Raw genomic sequence first — 20,305 nt, forward strand, 5'->3', positions numbered from 1 at the left:
AAAGAAGATGTGATATATATATATATCTCCAATATATATATCTGATATATATCCAATATATATTTATATAAATATACATAGGAATCAATACATATAGAAATATTATTCAGCCATAAAAAAGAAGGAAATCTTGCCATTTGTAACAATATGGATGAACTTGGAGGACTTTTTACTAAGTGAAATAAGCCAGACACAGGAAAACAGATACTGTATGATCTCACATATATGTGAAATCTAAAGTAGTTAGACTCATAGAAGCAGGGAGTAGAATGGTAGTTGCCAGGGGTGGGGAGATAGGGAAATGAGGAGACATTGGTCAAAAATGTACAAACTTTCCATTATGTAAGATGAATAAATTCTATAGATTAATGTGACTATAGTTAATACTGTATTTTATACTTGAAATTTACTAAAAGAGTAGATCTTAAGTGTTCTTAACACACAAAAAAAGAAAATGACAACTATGTGAGTTGATGGAAATGTTAATTAGCTTGATGATTAGTTTATAATGTAAATGTATATCAAAACATCAAATTGTATACTTTTACTATATACAACCTTTATTTGTCAATTATACTTCAATAAAGCTTGGGCAGGCAATTCTTAAACAATATAGAACAGTGCCTAAGTAAACACTAAACATAAAAGAAAAAGAAAATAGGTACCAAATGTAGGCTTGGATTTTCATGCTTCTGGATGAAATGAGACTTAAGATAGTGTTTAGAAAACTTAAGAGAGGCTACATTATAAAGGTAATTGAAAATCAAAAGGATGTTAGACTTGGTACATGAGGTATTGGGAAGCCTGGAAATTTCTTTTTTTTTTTTTTTTTTTTTTTTGCCTGGAAATTTCTTAATCACAGGATTAATATAACAAAAATGGGGTATTAGGAAAACTAATTCAAGAAAGGTCTTTAATGTGGACAAGATCAAGGAGATGAAGACCATTTCGGAGATAGCAATTTTCCTATGAGTTGACATAAACCTAGGTAAATTAATATTAGGAGAAATAGAGGGAAAAAAAAGACAAAATAGAATATTTCAGATAAAATTTTGGAAGAATTTGGTGGCTGGCTTTGAAAAAAGAGAAGACTCATGACTTTGAGCCTGGCTGACCACTAGCAAAAGGAAGGATTCAGAGAGAAAACAAATCATGGGGGGTGGGGGGGACATGACAATTTGGAGATGCTGAATTTGAGATTCTGATGAGGTATACAGATATAAATTCCAAATTGAAATCCTGAGGCTCACTTTTCAGAAGTTCGTTAACTAATGATAACATTAAATGGTATTTCTCCATTTTTAGTGCTCTATCCTAAAGGAAAGTTTTACCTCAAAGAAATCCTCATGAAAATTAGTCTTGATAAGATTCAAATTCAACTAATTGAGTCCCTTCTAACTGCCAGTCACTGTGGTAGACACTTTCACATACATTATCACATTTAATTCTCACAGCAACTGCGTGAAGTTGTTTATCTAGAAATTCTAATTAATTATATTGTAATGAAAATGCAACTGCCAAATATTAATCAAGTATTCATTGAATTAATTAGACATATATTGTTTGATTTCTAATCCTATACTGCTCCACTGCCCAGATTCCAATTTTCCTTTTAATAGACATTAATAGCACAAAGTAACAAAAAGAGTAGTTCAATGTCAAAGAATGCACAATGAATAAATGCCTTAGCAAAAGCAGAAGCATACCGGGAGATGGAAGACCTAAGTTACAATCTAAGCTCAAACTAGGCAAATCACTAAATATTCTTGAGTCTTAGTTATTCATCTGTCACATGAAATTAATTATTTTTATTCAGTCTACATTTTTAGGTTGTTATATGAGTCAAATGAGGTATCGGTAAAAAAAAGCTCTTTACCAAACAGATCAAAGGTCTCGAGGTGGGGAGAAAACGGTATTTTTCTCTGGGTTCCTCTTCTTCTATTTTCAGTCTTTTCTTGACAAAGCTTTATAGATAAAGAGACGTGGCAAGAAAAAGGACTCCCAGTTTCCCTCACCTCTGTTCCTTATCCATGTCCAACATCCATCCCTTTTCCTCTTGGGTGCCTAAGTGTATGCCCCAATACACCCCTGCAACTAGACTGTCAACTTGTTATTAATGATTGTTTTTATGGTTTCACTCAATCATTGTTATAACTCTTGACTTTAGCCTCTGATCACTGACATTAATCAATGAATTGAGAAGTCTTTTGAAGAGACAGAGGAGTGTAGATTGAGCATACACCTGGATATTAACCTCAAATGTGGGCTGAGTTTATCTGTAGAGTATACCTCTTTCAAAACAGAACCTTGAGGGAAAAAAAAAAAAGCTGTAAAGTCATTTAGAACAAAAACCCACAAAGAGCTTTCCCAACAGTTAATTTTAAATGTGCATATAATTACAAGCCAACTCAAGCATCACTGCAGTGTAGGTTTGATGTTAATGACCAGCCCTTCGGTCTTGGGGAGCTATGGAAGCACTAATCAACAGACACTCAGGTTGCATCTCTGTTTTTAGATCTGGTGCTTTTATCCCACATCCGGTCCTCCCTACTTTATCTGTCACAGTTCCTTTCTCCATCACATGATAGCCAATTCCCTTCCAAGTTGATTCAACATTCTAACATAGAAAAGGTCTCAGTCTTTCTGTCTGCAAATATTCAAACTGTAAGCACAATTTTTCCTCTCTGAACAGAGTTACTAATTGATTCTCTTTCACTACCTCTGTGATAATTCAATCAAAAGAATCTGTGTAGAGCAAGAACCATAAAAGTTTCTCACACACACCCCCTGACTCCTTCAAAGCACAAATACACATAAATGATCCCTAAAGTGCCTTTGACCCTGATATTGCTGGGGTGAGAAAGTTAGGGAGAACTCTATAGCTTTAGTATGATGAGGAATAACTCATGAGAGGCCCTCATCTACCTACTGCTCAAAGCTTTCATCCAAGACTGAAGGCTTGGATGTCTTTCATTCAAGACAAGGTTTCCCCTGCACCCTCCAACTTGCTAAGGAGCTAAGAGCTCCTTGCCACTGAATATTGCCTCAGTCTGGCCTAGAGCCAGGATGAACTGTCCTGTTTAACTTGATTTGAACTAGAGAGAGGCTTTGTGTATTGCAACTGCCAAGTCAACATCTTATTTTCCTTATTGCCAAGTATGAAACTCCTACCACTATCACTATAACAAATACTGTTTATGGAGCCACCGCCTATGGCATTGTGATTAGACCTTACAAATGTTAGCTTGAACCACATGAAATTTCCTTTTAAATTCATCAGTCAGACACAAGCAATTGTCTACAATCAATCCAATACTTTTAATTCAACAGCACTCAGCAGCCATGAAAAGTAGACACAATGATCCCTTTTTTAGCTGAAAAAACTAAGACTCAGAGTGATTAGGCCACAGTTAGACACCTGGGGAGGCAGTGGAGCCCCGTTTTAGCACAACTATCAAAGTGCCACTGTCACATCTATACATGCAGAGATAGATTTTGAGGACAGATGAGGGGAATTCATGAGACTAACTGTGGGTAAGAAACATAGGCTAAGATTCAACGTGAAGATGATAATATAGAGACCACAGATAATAACAAACTTTAGGTCTCTTTAGGTCTCTTCCCTCTAGCAAAAGATCTCTTCCTTTTCCCAGAAAAAAATAGCATAGACTACTTCACAAAAATAGTTTGGATAATATAAAAGCATATATCTCCTAGCAATTTAGTTCTTAAATATTGGAATGGCTTACTCATAAAATCAGTTGACTTGTCTTCTTTTTTCTTCAAAATAAGTAATGACCTGTTTAGCTACCCTAAATATAAATAAATAGCTAAATATTATAGCCAAAAAAAATAATAGGCAAGACTTCAAGTATAACTCTTAAGTTAAGATGGCAGAATGAAAAAAGTGTAAAGATCCCAGGAACCTGGGGGCATTGCTGGAGTAGCCATTCTGATCCTGGGTTACCTATCCCCAACCGCCCCTAATGCAGGACTCACACAGAGTAATGCAACCTTGAAGCAAAGGTAGAGGGAAGCGATTGGCTAATTTCATTCAATGTCATGGAAGAAAACAGAAATCAAAGTGAGGGATATCAAGTTTAGAAAATGTGAAGGATTAATATCTAGTAATATCTAGTAAGATTGAATAAAAGTGTATTATCTCGGTAATGTATAAAATCAGTGAAATGCAGGGCCAGTCTTGAGTAAAAGAGAAAGTGGAACATTTGACCCAGGCACTATGGTATGAAGGACACAGGAATCCTTCTCAAAACTACTACTAATATGCTAAAGGCAGTTGTCATGTTGTCAAGAAGATCTGCACACACACACACACACACACACACACACACACACGTACCACATTCCTATCTAATGAGGTCAACTTTCATTCACTGAACTTTCTCTTTTCTTTAACTAAAAGTCATAGAAACAAATTGAAAGTATTTTTAAAGGAAAAAGTATCCATAAACATTCTAATCTAAGCTATTTTCACTTTAAACATCCCTTCCAGATTTTATCTATGTAACTGTGACCTCTATGAACATAAGATTTATATTCTGTTTTTCTACCTATCATTATACCACAAGCAGGTTTCCATGTTTATAATTACCACTTTAAATGCCAGCATCTGCAGGGCATTCAATCTAGAAACTAGGATTTATGTTAAATGTTCGAGTGAACAATTGAATGCATTTTTTTTTCTTGTTGTGAAGCTCCAAATTCCAGTAAAGAGATCTGTGACGAGCATCTGTTCTTTCTGACTGTCCAGCATTGACTCCCTCTTCTTTGGAGGACTGTGGTAGAAGAATCCTCTTTCCTTTTGGAATACGAGTCTGTCCCTACTTTTGTCCACTGGCTTCAGGTAGGGATGACCTCAAACTAGGAGTGGGGCAGCGACTGGATTGAACAATCATATTCCATCCCCTTGGATGAACTGATTGGGGGAGGGGTCATGTGGCCCTAGGCAGTAGAGTGAGACACAATTACCAAAGAAAAATTCTATATCTGCCAGATTTGTAGTTGGTTGAGTAAAGGACTAGAATTACCAAGGCCACAACAAGGTAAGAGTTTGTCTGAGACTTTAATCCACAGACAAGAAAGGTTTGACAAGGGGTGTGGCAAAAACAAGAAGAAAAAACCAAGCTCTAATTAACTTTTTCTGAGTCCCTGGGAGGCAGCTAGGCCTGAATTTTCAAATATCTAACATAATAAATCCTCTAAGGCTAAAGTCAGTCAGAGATAAACTTCTATCACTTGAAACCAAAACGGTCTTAAGTGATTCTAAATCTAAGACACAAGGCATGACATAAAGAAAGAAACCAATATTAAATATATTAGTAAATATATTTCACCCAGAAATAATCTAACTATGATAAATGTGGTCTAAAAACTTGAAATTTACAAAATGCAGGGTCATGTCATTGCACGATGAGCCAAGGGACTCTGGGATGAGCCTACAAAGCCAGCTGGGTAATCCCAGGTTTGGCAGCCAAACCCATCCTGTTTCAGAGGCTGCTGGCTGCTGTCTGCAAGGAGTGGCCCACTTTGTCTTACACACTGACTCTACTCATTTTGGCTGGTTGGAACTCCCAAGATTAAGCAGCAGTGATTCTAGGACTCTGCTGCTTAGTTGGAAGCTGTTTTTGCTGGTCTGATCCAAGGTGACTGGGCTAGAAGGATCCTGGGAATCCAGGGGCCACCCCGTCAGGGACTTACTTCCTTGAGAACTCTTTTCCCCATCTGCCCTCATTGTCCCCTCCCCTGACTCTTTCCATAGAAGAAAAGAATTTTAGTTGGGAACATAAGCTAGACAGAGGAGTGGATCCAATTAGCTCCATTGCAAGGTTCGCTATTGTTGAGTTAGTGAGCTCTTATTCTAGGACAGACACCATGTAGAACATATACATAAAATCTGATTTAATCCTGAATCTCCATAAGGCCGATGTTATTAGTATGGCCATTGTATAGGTGAGGAAATACCCACGCTCCAACAGAAATGACCCTGGATGCCCCACTTCTCATTGTATATATGAGGACCCTGGGACATAAATGGTCCAGTCTGGCCCAAGGGCATCCAGCAAATCAATGAGGTTCAGGGCTTGGACTCAGCCTTCCTGATTCTGTTCTCCTTTCTCCATTAGGCTCACTTGGCTTTCTGTCCTATAGCACTTAAGAACAGACATAGAAATTGGGCAAAACTAATTTTTGACAAACACAAACAGAGACAGAACATCAAGCTTAAAAACCAGTAAGAAGGGAATTGATCAAGTTTGGGGAATAAGCCATTGTGGCATCTGGTAAAGGATATGCGAGACGAGATGCAGATCATGCCTCCTCAGAGGAGGAAAATAATTGAATAGAAGAAACAACTCACAATGTCCTTATGTTCAACTGTCATATTTATAATCTCCCCTTTCCAGTATAAACATAACCTTGATGAGGGAAATTTCCATGGCAAAAAAATGGAAGAACGAGTAAGAACAAGGAACTAATGAGATTAAGTGTCAAAAGGGCTAGTCTTTTCTCCTGTTTATTAAACAACACCTCGTAAGAGTACGTAACTGCAAGCAGTGGATAAGTGAGTGGGTAGAAATCAGGCATTGTGAGATAAAGGTGATTCAGAAAATTAAAATGATAGAGAGTGGGGAATTTACTCACCTAATTAAGGCCAGTTTAAAAGCTCAGTCAGTGCAGTTGGTACTTGAAATGATGTCTAGGAGTGAGTGACTAGGGTCACTCGATGTGCACTCCTATTCCATCCCATCCCAAAGAAAAGCATTAAAAGGAAGAAATGGCCAGTTTCTCACCTTTCTTAATGCATCACAAGGATCAGATCCAAGCACAAATCTCTCTTAAAGAGCTTGGATAAGCACCACAGGGTGCCGAGTAAAACAGACACAAAGAACCCCAACGTGGCTTATTTAACTAGCTAATTGTTAACTGGTAGGAGGTGGGTGATGGCAAGGAGTGGAATGGGCCCGCCTTCTGCATGAATGAATTCAGCACATGGAATTCATGTTCATATTTACATTTATAACTTACAGAATTTCTATGTCATTGACCCCAAGCTGATAAACAAAATTACAAAGTTCATTTTCATTTCACAGACTTGGCCAATCTCATCAGTCTCCCCATTAGGTTTTCATATTAAAAGAAAGAGAAAAAAAAAGTGAGAAAGCATATGTTTATAGCCAAGAATAAATATAACAATAATAAAGGAAATAAAAAAGGAAAACTGACCTTGGCACAGTTGCTTAAATTTTTCCACCTTTCTCATATGGACAGTTTCCAAGTTCTACCATTTCAAAGAAAACACCTCATCGAAGAACACGTAATTGCATGTTGTTTCCATTCTTTAAATGTGGGAAATGAAGCCTTTTCACATTCACATCATCAGCTGTGCCCCAGGAAACCTTCCATTCTTTCCAAATTAGTTTTTGTATCATTAAACCAATCAGCATTAGGTGCTTAGGATTATTTTCTGGAATAAACCCTGAATCATTACCTACATCATGTATGTAATAAAGTCAAATAATGACATCATTATATAGCACATGAGCACTGACCCTAAATGACCAGGACCTAAAAGAAATCAGGGCAGTCCTAATAAGAATCAGGCAGGATGCCTAATGAAAATCAAACAGCAAGCCTAATAAGAAACAATGTATTTTGCCTCTCCTTCAAATTCACTTTTGATTTGCTTTTCATGAGAATCCCTGTTTGAAGTAGAGCTCCCGCAGGCTGGAATCCTCAGAGCTAACTCTGAGATGAGTAACTCCCAGGTGGTTCTCTGGGCCATTTGATCTAGGACAAGAACCACTCGCTCATGCAGTAAGTATTTGTTGGGCATTTACCATAACATAGGCTTCAACTTGGTGTTTTTTTATTCTACAAACATTATTGAGTGACTAGTGTAAGCATGGATGGTGCTAGACTCAGAAATCTAAGCAATAAATAAGAAATGTCATAGACACCGCTTAAAGTGTATTTACTACATTGCACAAATACGTATGTGTTATTTATCGATAATTTCATATTCCCAGCAGCCCTATGAGAAAGTGTATGTTTTGCCCCCACTTTCCATGAAAAGTAAGACTAATCGAGATTACAAGACTTATCCAAATTCACACTGCTGGAGAGGGGTGGAGATGGTGGGGAAAATTCAGCCTCTGTCCAGCTCAAGCAGCACATTATATTCCACCGGAACCATTTGAAATTGCTGATGTTGGACTATTGTCTGACCTACAAAATGACAAATACGTTTTTCCAAAGGAGAGCTCAGGGTATGATCGTGAAGACTGAAAGACAAACATAAACCCCAATTAAGAGACAGATTTGCCATACGGGGAGTCCTCACATCACCAGGTGAGTGTGCCCAGCCCCCTTCCAACCTTGCCAGTCACAATTCTGTAAGCCCACATCTCTTCACTTGTCTGTGAGCCCAAATCTCTTCACTTCCTGTGTCTACCCAAAACCCAGCACAGATAGAAGAGAGCACATCATGCGCTCTTCTGAGTCCTCCTGTATCTCATCCTGTCTGAGACCCCAACCACTCTCCTCATAACTTTAATAGGCTTGGGATTGAAAAGCCAAAAAGATTTGCCAATATTTGCCCCGCCATAGAAGAAGCAGCAAACAGCATGGGCAGAGAGGAGCCGGTGTGTGCCAAAGGAGAAACGAAGGCCAAGCACAGGCAGGATGTCAAATGGATTTTTGCAACATTCTTTCGTATAGATTTCTTATAAACTTGCGTGTATGACTTACGTTCTGTCCTGCACCTTGCAAATCTCAAAGAATGGATATCATATGAGCATCCATGTGTTTTTGACAACATATAAATGATACTTTAAAAGGTGGAAAATTTCCCTCTTGTGCACAGTGGATGACCTCCAAGTAATCCAAGCATCTCCCCTCCCCTCTTCCCACTGCATGCATTCCACTAGTAATAACTCAGCATGCATAAGCCTCATGGAAAGATTAGAAGCTTGTCTATCTCTGAGTATGATTAAGTATGAGAAAAATTGTTCAAAGTGGTTAATCAAAATAATGTTTACAGGGAATTAACCTTCTGCTTTCAAGACTATCAGCCTCTTGAAAGCAAGGACCACGCCTTTAATTCCGAATCGTTCACAGGTTAAATAACACCAACGAAAATCTTGCTTGGTTGCTTTATTTAGGTCTCTGATAGTATTTGTAACTCTTCAAGAGATAAACCGAGTAAGAAATTGTGTTTGTAGCCTTGATGTTTGTAATCAGAAAAGGGCTGAGTTGCAGGAAACAATGTTTTATCAGTCAACCATTAAAAATATTCCACATGGTATTAGGCCTATGCAGAGCCCAAACTGACCAACATGAAATACTTCATCTCCTTGGACAACACATCCCGTAAATTATGAAAAGAAAATGGTATTTTATGAGAGCCAGGCAACCTCATTTTCTAGGCAGCACATTTCATTCATATTGCGGTTATTAATAGGTCACTTACAGGATTCATGACTGGTGCCACTGCGTGAAGGTACCCATACATGGACAATCACCGTGTTGAAAAGTAGTATATCTCAGTTCTTTCCAGGGCAGTAACTTTATCAAAACTATCACAGGTGTCCTTTGAACTCTACTCAAACATTCTCTAATTGGATTTTTGGTTGTGTTCACCAGAGTCCCTATAAGAGCTTTTTTTTTTTTTTTTTTTTTTTAACTTCGAGATTTTCAAAATCTCCTTTTCACTAATGAATTTTACCTACAAAAGTTAACATTTCCTCCATGGACTACTGTGTGTAACTGGTTGTACTTTTTTATAATTCTTGAAGCAGCTAGTCTTTTGCATGAGCAAACATATTCAATATTTTTAAAATGAGAAGTTGAAGAACACACAGGATGAGATGTCACTATAAAAGGAGCTCGGACAGATAATTAAGGATTAAAATCTAAACCATTCCCTCTCATACAAGGTAGAGCAAGAAGCACGGATGGCTTCCATCTCCTTAGAGAAATACAGCTACAATGTACCCGACAAGGCATTCTCTAGTTTTCATTATAAAGTTAATATTTATCTTAGAGCATTGAGTTTATCTTACCAACATATCTCATTCAGAAAAGGAGGAATTTCTTGATTTACCACATTAAAGTAAATATTGCTATGAGATACATGTTAAATTTTTAATAAAATCACCCTATCTTTGTTGGATCAGAGAGCCGCTTGAGCTGAGATACAAACAAAACCAAATAAAAATACATAATTCCAAATACTGAGCATCACTGCACATGGTGACGAGCCTGCCCGTGACAATTGCAGTTTTATATGACTGAGCATTTCAGAGCCTCAACTAAGTTTATTATAAGTCATCATCTTAGAGCTAAAATGGGCAATTACCTGTAATGCTGACCCACAGGATCGTGTTTCAGAGCTGCATACTCCTCGTGCTTGAACTATGCCCCCCAAAAGGCACAAAAGTGAAATTCAATTCAATTAGATTTACAAACATCATCCTTTGCCCCGTGTGGATATATTTTTAGTATGGGAGATTTATTAGCATGGTGTGTTTATCTTTGCACGGGCTAGAGCCAGATGTAAAACCCAGTTTGTTTTCACTCATCCTATATCCTTTAAGTTAGCAATAAACATTCTATTACTCAAGAGCAAAAGCAGCCTGATGGGGTGATCCTGATTCTCTGCCTCATGTGAAGGAGAATGAGAAGTGGGCAAGCCCAGGAAGGCTTCACGTCTTCAGGAAGTGATTCTCCAGCAGCCTGCAGTTAGCGCTCGGGGTCTCTTCCCATCCTGGAATAAGCTCCAGAGAGGCCACAAGACAAAATGGACACAGAACAGAGTTCTGCTTCAAATCCTTCAGTTCAGAAGGAAACAATGAAGTCAAATCCTCAAAACATAGTATATAAATTAAATATCTATATTCAGGACTATATCTCACTTCAGCCTGGCTTTCTTTGTGTTGCTCCCTGTGACAGAAAAGCACCTCCAGCCTTAAGACCACAGACTCTAGGGGCAACTGGGGGGCTCAGTTAAGCGTCTGCCTTCAGCTCAGGTCATGATATCAGGGTCCTGGGATCGAGCTCTGCATAAGGCTCCTTGCTCCGTGGGGAGTCTGCTGCTTCTCCCTCTTCCTCTGACGTTCCCCTGATTGCACTTTCTCTCTCTCTCTCTCTGTCTTTCTCTCTGTATCTCTGTCTCTCTGTCAAATAAATAAATAAAATCTTTAAAAAAAAAAAAAAAAAAAGACCACAAACTCTGCAGCCAGATTGCCATGCATTTGAATCCCGGCTCTGCCATTTACTAGCTGTGTGACCTTGGGAAGCTACACAACCTCTCTGGGTCTGGATATTCTCATCTATACAAGGGAGAAAATAATTATATCTGTATCCTAGAGTTGATATGAGCTTTAAATGAGTTAATATTCATTAGCTCCTGGAAGGAGTCTGGCACATAATAAATGGCGCTGTGTAAGTACTTATTAAATAAAGTGAAATCCTGGTTCTACCAGCTTCCTTGATTTATAGCATGAGAGAACTGAGGATAAATTCAAACCCTACCTCTTGCTCCAACTCCATGTTTTCCCCTCCCCCTCTGCCCAATTCATTGACCTTTTAATCATAATCAGAGGTACTTTTTCTCTTAATAACAAGGAAAGCTAAAGATTAGTAACTACTCCATACGTACTAGGTTCATTATCACATTCAGTCCTCATAAAAATGAATGAAACTGGTATTACTGTTACCCCCATTTAACAAATAAAGGTTAAGTAAATTGTCCAAGATAACATAGTTTGCATGGAGCAGAACCAGGATCAGAACCAGAAGATGTTGAGGTTTGCTTCATAAAAGGAAAATCTATTGTACCAAGAAATTCCCTAATGAATAGACCTCTTACAAAACTAATCCTCATTCAAAAATCCTTAACCTAGTCAAACTCACTGTATCAATCAAAACTCAGACAACCTACCAATCCAGGAGAATGAATGATGGTTGCTTTAAACCACTGAGTTTGGCACTGGCTTCTTATACAATATATTTATAGCAAAATCTCACTGACACAGGCTTTTTGTATGCTTTCCATAAATGGTAACAACCCCAAGCATGCGCGCGCACACACACACACACACACACACACACACACACACACATTAATTTTAGACTGATTATGTAAATGCAACATGAATAAAGCTTCTCCTAGAAAAACAATTCTTTTTTCCTTAACACTACACTGCCCCATATTTTGGGTTCATGTGCCTTTAAAAAATGAAATTGTAAACTTGACAAAAAAATCCAGGATTCCATGAAGTCAAAGAAAGTGCTCTCATAAGACTATACGACAGGCAAAGCCAACAACCAAAACAATCAGAAAGTGTTAAGCTAGTCAACAAAGAAGAGAAATATCAACAAGTGTGACGACACAACAAATGTTTTCAAAGAGATCGATTCAAGTATCAAAGAATCAGGGGATACCCTTGCAAAAATTGATAGTCTTTAAATAATTCCAAAAAATGATTTCTTATATAATCATACGAGGCAAATAAGCCAAGACAGCAACTCTTCCTCCAGGAGACAGAGCTGAACAGAAAGAGCACGAACTGGATTCTGCCCAAAAGAAAAACACCGGATACATTTTTTGGTATAGTTGAAAATAAAATCTAAATTTGATTAAAAGTACGAGCAGCTGAAAAAAAAAGTATGAGCAGCTGAACATATTTTTATAATTCCTAATTTTACTGGTCATGATAAAAGCCCACGCAAGCCATTTTTACCTGACCACATTTCAGCCAGCATTTTTAAGTGGATGCACTTGCAGAAGCTTTTTCCTCCAGTACGAATTATTCTCAGGTAACAAGTTAAGGAGGACTTCCTCTCTCTCATTTCTCTGTTAAAGAGTTGCTAAAAAGCAAACCCAACTAAGTCAAAAAAAGATTATAACAAGAGTAATTCTGCTATCTGGTGGCAAAACACACAAACAACAAGAGCAGGTGATGGGACTGAGTACCAACGAATGGGTCTAATTTTTATTACCTTTTCCCCAAAAATGACAGGTTTTCTATTCTGAACTAAAAACAAACTACTTATATTTTTGTCAAGGAGTCGTTGACATCAGAAAGGAAAAAAAAGGAAAGGATAAAGCCGATCATTGAATACTGCGTTAGCATCTTAGAGACCTTGCATACGATTTCAGAGAAAATTTGGGTCACTGAGACTTTCCTTCACCGAGAAAGAACAACTCTCCAAAGCCAACTCAATTACCCCAAAGATAAACTGGTCCATTTGCCATTGTGATATAAATACCTCCTCTGACTTAGAATAATACAAAACGAATTTGAGAGCCAGAAGAGATCTTAAACATCATCTAGCCTGACATTCTCATTTTACAGATGAGAAGACAGTATGCAGGAGATTAAATGATTTGTCTGAGACCGTGCAATCTGGTTAGAGCCAATGCAAGGTCTAGAAATCTAAGTCTGGGGAATCCCTGGGTGGTGCAGCGGTTTGGCGCCTGCCTTTGGCTCAGTGCCCGATCCTGGAGACTCGGGATCGAATCCCACGTCGGGCTCCTGGCGCATGGAGCCTGCTTCTCCCTCTGCCTGTGTCTCTGCCTCTGTGTGTGTGTGTGTGTGTGTGTGTGTGTGTGTGACTAACATAAATAAATTTTTTAAAAAATTAGAAATCTAAGTCTGGACTTGAGGGGGCCAACAGTCTTCCTCCCTTTTTCTTCACTGAGAAAGGGTAGCAGACCTACCAAAGAGAACTTTGCCCAAAGCCTATGTTTCCCTCATTGAGCCCCTTTCTCCCAGTTGAAAAGAGGTCAAGGGCTCTATTGATAATGAGTTCAGCATCATCTTCCATATTTAAACACAGCAGAGTCTTAAACCCTCAAAGCAGGATTGCAGGGGCTCCTTTGTGTGACGGCCAGCCCGGGCAGCCTGTGGACTTCTGCCCCACTCACTCCATGGCCAGGCACCCTGAGAACACAGCCTGAAACAATGGTCTCGAAGGTGGTCCCTGGGCCAGCGGCATCAGTATCAACAGAGGACCTATTAGAAATGCACATTCTTAGGTCCTACCCTCGGCCACCTAGATCTGAAGGTGGGGCCCAATCCATGTTAACAAGCCCTTTAGGCTACTCTACTGCCCACTCAAGTTTAGAACAACTGCTCTACGTAACCTCTACATGCAATGGCTACCTTAATAAAATCTGATGCTGCTCCACTTGAGTGGTGGTTCTTTATCAGATATAGAAATGCCAGCCCACGTGGTGATGTGTTCTCTGACTTCAATCTTGAAACAGTAGCACAAACTTACCTGATGGCAATTGTTCCAATTTGCTCATGGAGTCCATGCCTACCTTCATTTGAGATTTGCGGATTTGGTTTGGTTTGGTTTCGCTTTATTCCCTACAGATCATGAGTGCTCCTATCAATACAGAAATGATAGGGAGGGGGAGGAGCCACCTCAAGAGCATAAGAAGGAGCACAAGAAATATTTCCTTTGCCCTCCCCACCCTCTTCCTCTTCTGTTTCTTCCTCCTGTGGCTCCATCTCAGCTTGCCCAGCCAAAATCACCCCTTCAACCACTACTGACCCTTGCCTCCATGACTTGCTACCTATGAGGCACCTGTCCCTCCAGCTCCCATAACTGCCACCTCTGCCCCTTTTCCCTCTTTATCTGCTGAGATGTCCACTCTGCCTGCTAATTTGGCTGCTTGGTCCCTTAGCTTCAGAAGATCAAGTAATCTCAGTACCTACAAGATACCTGAAGTCTAGTTAAGTCCATCTAATACAGAAGAGAAAAGTGCAGGTCTGAGTAAGTTAAATAAATTCTTCACTTGCTATATAGCTCTTTCAGTTAAAATAAATAAGACTGTTTTTTTTCTATTATTCTCTAGCTTTCTTGCTTGAACCCATCATTTTAGCCCCCCAAAATTAAACTAAAGTTGGTTTTGTCATTGTATGGCTATTCTTCCTAGCTTAGGTTCATCAAAAATTTCCTAAGCCTACCTTTTTGTCTTCAACCAGACTCCACTGAGAATTATCAAAGTTCTAAGTGACTCAGTACACCTGAAACCTTCCTGAAGGTTCTCATCAGGCATTGGTTCTGATGGTTCCATCCAAATAACCATGTTATCATTCACCCTGGATTTTAATATCTTCACAAAGATATGCTTTCTTTCAGCACCTTGTATGTACCATGGACTGTTCTAAGTGCTGGGGATATGAGAGTTAAGAGAATAGAGTAGGAGAAGGGAAAGAATCCTTCCTTGTGGAGCTTACATTCCAGAGGAACACACAAACTAATCAGACAGTGTGTCTGGGGACAGTAAGCACTACGGAGAACAATGAAGCAGAGGTGGAGAATATTGAATATTAAGAAAAGTTACAATTTTAAATAGGGTGACCGATAGAGACTCATTAAGAAGGGAAATTTTAATATCTTGAGATATTTGAAACGTATCTTACATTTTGCTAAAACAACATTTGTTTGACATCACTAACTCTTCAATAGTCCTGTTGATTTCTAAGAATCACCAAAACCCATCCATTTTTAGATCACTCAAAATCCACTTGTTTAACCATACTGGAATTCTGGAATTTTTGATAAGTTAACATCAACCTTATAAATTATATTTTCCTGAATTTTCCCTGTTTTCCCAGCATCTGTAATTTCAGGGACACCAGGAAGAAAGAAACAAATACTGGTACATTTAAAAATAGATAGAAAAGGCAGTGCCACATCTGCAGAACTATTTGTTTTCCAACAAGGAAAAATACCATGGAAGTTACTATTTAGGAAACATGTTTTTCCCTTTTGTGCCCTTTCCTACCGAAACAAAATATCAGCGTTTATTATTATTATTATTAAAAGTCAGCTTCACAAGCCCTTAAGAACTCAGCAATAAACTGTGAAATGGCCACATGGGTAGAAAAAAAATTGTGGGAGAAAAAACAGGATGAACCTTTAAAACATCTTTTTGCAGCCAACTGTATCCTTTTTGTCCCAGCCCAAACTAATAAAGACATCATTTATCCAAAGCACCTCAAGTCAAATATAGAGTCTGCATTGTCCAGTAGATGTCATTTTTATGCCACTTTACACCTGGTTCACACAGGAACAAGTTCAAGGCATTTAGCCAAAGTCACGTGCCAACAGTTTCTAGTTTTGTCTGTTTTAAAACTGAAGTACTTAACACCTTCCCCTTCTTGTATTCACCAGAATCCACCGTCCCCTTCTAAACTTCTCTGCTCAGTTCTGCAGAAGACACTTAAAATCTTTATCTGCTTTTGGTCATTTAATTCTTCCAAATTTGGCAGTTACATGAATTGCCTCATGTCCAACATAATGAGTCACTGTAAAATGTCCGCCCAAAATAGGGTAACATTCTTAGGGGAAAAAGAGGGGGAAATGTGGGGCTACTAGATGAAGTGATAAATAAGTACATAAATAAACAAATAAATAAAAGCAAAAACAAATTTAAAAACTTTATACAGAGTAAGTAGTATCTTTGAAACAGACTTCCCAGGATCATGCACAAATGTTGGTTTATTCATCTTTGTTTGGAGAAGACATCCAGTGATGAGTCAAAAAAATCGAGATATAACCTCTTCCCAATAAGCTACATTAAAGAATCCATAGGCTACTGATTAAATTTCAAGCTATACTAACCTCTTGTGTGATAAAAAATCTTATCTTTCGCTTCCTGTTTGGCAATTTTTCAAGGTGGTTGGTTCTGACCCCTGTCTTAATAGGTCAGTTTAAAATTTATGTCCCAGAATTTTTCTCCATCCTTAAATCCTCTCCTTAATTTTTTCCCAGGTTTGGGAATCAGTCCCAGATTCAAATCCTGTCTCTTTTAATTATGTGCTGAGTCCTGTGTGTGACTTGGGTCCATGATTTAGCACTTTGAAATTCATTTAATGCTTAAATGGCAACAAATGGTATGAAAACTCTTCAAGTGGTTATTTTGGGAATTAGGTAAATAAAAATACTACTCACAGGAATGTTAAATCAAAGTTAGTTGCACCCCTTCCTCACCAGAAATTTTCCTTGTTTACTTAAAACAATATTTTTTTATTCCAAAAGTTTTACAGGATAGTTGTCAAAAATCTAGAAAATAGAGATAAATCAAATGAAGAAAATTTAAATTATTCCTATTCCTCATAACCAGAGATAATCAGGCTAACAGTTTATATATACTTTTCCATTCTTTCCTTCTACAGGGAAACAGAATATTGACTTTTTAAAGATTGTATCACTAACTTATTATTAAAGTGCGGCATACATATGAAAAAGTACATAAATCATAAATTTTCACAAAGTGAAAACACCCAATACCAGTACTTTGGGTCTGCTTCTGGGCTTACCAGTGCATCAAGACCAAGACAGTGTCTCCCCAAAGCTCCGGGGCCTAGACTGCCTAAGGTTGACTCCTGCTCTGCCTTTTCCTGGTGATAGGATCTAAGTTATTTGACCTTTCCAGAGCTCAGTTATCTTACCTGTTAAACGGTAACAGTCTCCCCGATTATGAAGATTGAGTTAATGTAAATCATTTACTTAGAATCATGTGAGACACACAGCGTACTCCCAATAAGAGTGTATTATTGAACAATCCCTGGAGAACCCTTGCCTCTCAAAATCATTTCGTGTTCGCCCTTGTGCAAGAAAGTTATTTTTCCCTTGAGGAATTTGGTTAACTCCCTTAAAGTCTTCCCTGATTCCCTTGTATGCAATTAGGGCCATGGAGAGGAATCCCCATATTCACAGAAACCACATTTCCACTGGCGATGAGACTCCCTCACTTGATTCTGAGACTGCAAAGCTCCCCAGATAGGCCCTAACCTATCTTTCCATGCATAAATAAATCCTCTGCTCCTGTCTATAAACATACCTATGAGTCTATTCATTGTCCTCTAAACGAGTCTTGTTGTTCTCTATCTCTGGCTTTGGGTTTAGATCCCCCGACTTTATTGGAATGCCTTTTCCATCATTGCTTTCAAATCTTCCCACACTGCTCCAGGTAAAGGCATCTGCCAGTGCTGAACTCAGTGCCGCCCTCAGCTGGCATCAGCATGTCCTGCCTTCATCCTAAGGCAGTTCCGTGTGTACATGGCACTTAACAGCTTGCAAAACGCTTTCACATATAGTGTCTCTTTTGATCCCCACAGCGATCTGATGAGACAGTAAAGCTGTGATTATTATCCCCATTTTACCGGAAATTAATTCTTCATCGTGAAAACACATCTGGTTTCTGCTAAAATGAAGCTCCCCCAGACCAAAGACATTATAGGCTTCTCCTAGTTTAGTTTTCTTGCCCACAAGACCTATTTACCCTGGAATTGATCTACTGCCCAAATCATTGCTACCAATAAAAAGAGCAAACGCTTTTGAATGCCTCATACATATCTCTGGGCTAACACATATGGTTATCATTTACTTATTTAACAGAACACTAAATCTCTGCTGTGTGCCGGCGCTGTGCTCCATCCTGAGACCCTTCTCGAGGCCCTCTTTGTTTCTCTGTCTACACTCAGGTTATGGAAAGAGCAGTAGATTACACACCTAACAGGCAGAGTCAAGTGCTGCCTCCACTAACATACCCGTAGAGTTATCTTGTACATTTGTGGAACTGAGCTTCTTCATCTATAAGGAGATAATCTCTAATCTGATCTTCTCATGAGATTATGACGATCAAATAAGATAGGCCAGTGCTTTATATGCTTTATAAAAGCGTTAAAGCCCCAATGCTCTACAGTTATTAAGAGACAGTTCTTGCCCTTGAGATCCTACAGTTTAGTTGAGAAGATAAGAAATGTCCATAAGCAGACAAGTTACAATATAAAATGACCTGTGCTAAGCGGCAGAAGGTGTAAAAGTATAATAACTTAGAGAGAAAACGTGAAAAGGCAATATTGTGCTTTAAAATTCAGAAGATTATAACAGTATTCCAGATCTCAGTTTTTCCCCTAGTTCGTTGACGTTCAAATTGTGAAAATATTCATTCTTCCTGTGGCAATCAACTTGCAACCAGAAATTGGATTACCTATTTGGGTTTGTTAGATGTTTTTAATGCCCTGTATTACTGTGGCCGTATTTACCCAGGCTCATTGCATTCTTCTACACATATACCAACACCATTGCAAGACTTATTGTCCCCCCCACCCCATTTCTACGGTAGAAAGAATAGGAGAAAATGTAAGGAAGCTGCTCTTTGATCTCCATGCACATCAATTTCAGGTAATAAATCCTTCTGCAGTTGGAGCTAAGACAGGATCTCAAAAGCACATGGACTTTTCCTATTAGAAAATAGAAACCAAATAGTGACTATTTGTTGTTTAGATTTATTTTGTGAGTAATGTAACTGAAAAAACAACCCAGCATTGAAGGATGTATCATTTTTAATCTCAGCACTTTTAGCTACTGCCAACACCAGATAGAGTATCTTATTGCAATAATTCAAGGATTTCTCTATTAGTTTCTCTAAGCCCTTAAAGCAAATGAAGCTCTTATGATATAAAACACCTTCTTTCTATATTTTTTTCTCAGCTCTCAAGCCTAAATGCATTTCAGGGTAGAATTTTAAATGAACTAGATAAATGAAATTCTATCTAACTGTATTAATTTTTGACACTCTTTTTATGATTCTTTTAAAAAGAACATAGAAACGAATTGCAGCTCTGGCTGCTGTACAGCCGTGATGAATAGCATGCTACAAATAATATTTTTTTTCAAACTTTTGAGAGGACAATTTAGATGTTTAATCTCTTAGGTGGGTTTACAAACACCCTACATTGATAATTGACCAAGGAGCTATGAATAAGGTTTCTTAAACAAAGAAAAGCACTCGTATATTAAAGGAAGCATTTTCATACTTTTTCTCCCTATTGTTTAACCTTTTGTTCCCATCACAAATATCTCCGCGGAGTTCTTATCTCTGACCTTGAGGGACGCTATAGCTTTATCGAGGCTTCCTTTTAGATCACAGATGACCTTCAGCTGGTGTCATTGAGCTCTGACCTGCCTCAGTGATCTGCTCACACAAAATACATATGCTGAACAGTGCTGGTGTGTGCAGTAGGGGTAAGTGAATTATTTACAAAAATTTGAGTTGACACCTTTTATCAAATGTGGAAAGATGAAGACAAAACAGCTGCTATTGCTGTCGTAAGCAATCTGCTGGTGATTGAATAAAAGTGTCAAGAAAATGGCTGCTTGATGGCCTTTTGTTCTCCCTCATCCAGCTTGATGTTAGTTTGAGCTGTCAGTTAGGAATCACGGCAGTGTGATTTATCAATAGACTGAGTGACCTTCT

General features: G+C 38.4%; 1 long non-coding RNA gene across 1 annotated transcript in view; it reads right to left on the reverse strand.

Moving 5' to 3' along the window:
- LOC119865138 overlaps positions 1–12,876 on the reverse strand; it is an 88,910-nt gene extending 76,034 nt beyond the window's left edge. Inside the window, exon 1 of the long non-coding RNA XR_005376029.1 lies at positions 12,762–12,876. This is a non-coding gene — a long non-coding RNA (uncharacterized LOC119865138). The remainder of the gene's footprint in view (positions 1–12,761) is intronic.
- Between the last annotated feature and the right edge of the window lie 7,429 nt (positions 12,877–20,305).

The sequence above is a fragment of the Canis lupus genome, chromosome 22 (genome assembly GCF_011100685.1).
Source record: "Canis lupus familiaris isolate Mischka breed German Shepherd chromosome 22, alternate assembly UU_Cfam_GSD_1.0, whole genome shotgun sequence".
NCBI lineage: Eukaryota > Metazoa > Chordata > Mammalia > Carnivora > Canidae > Canis > Canis lupus.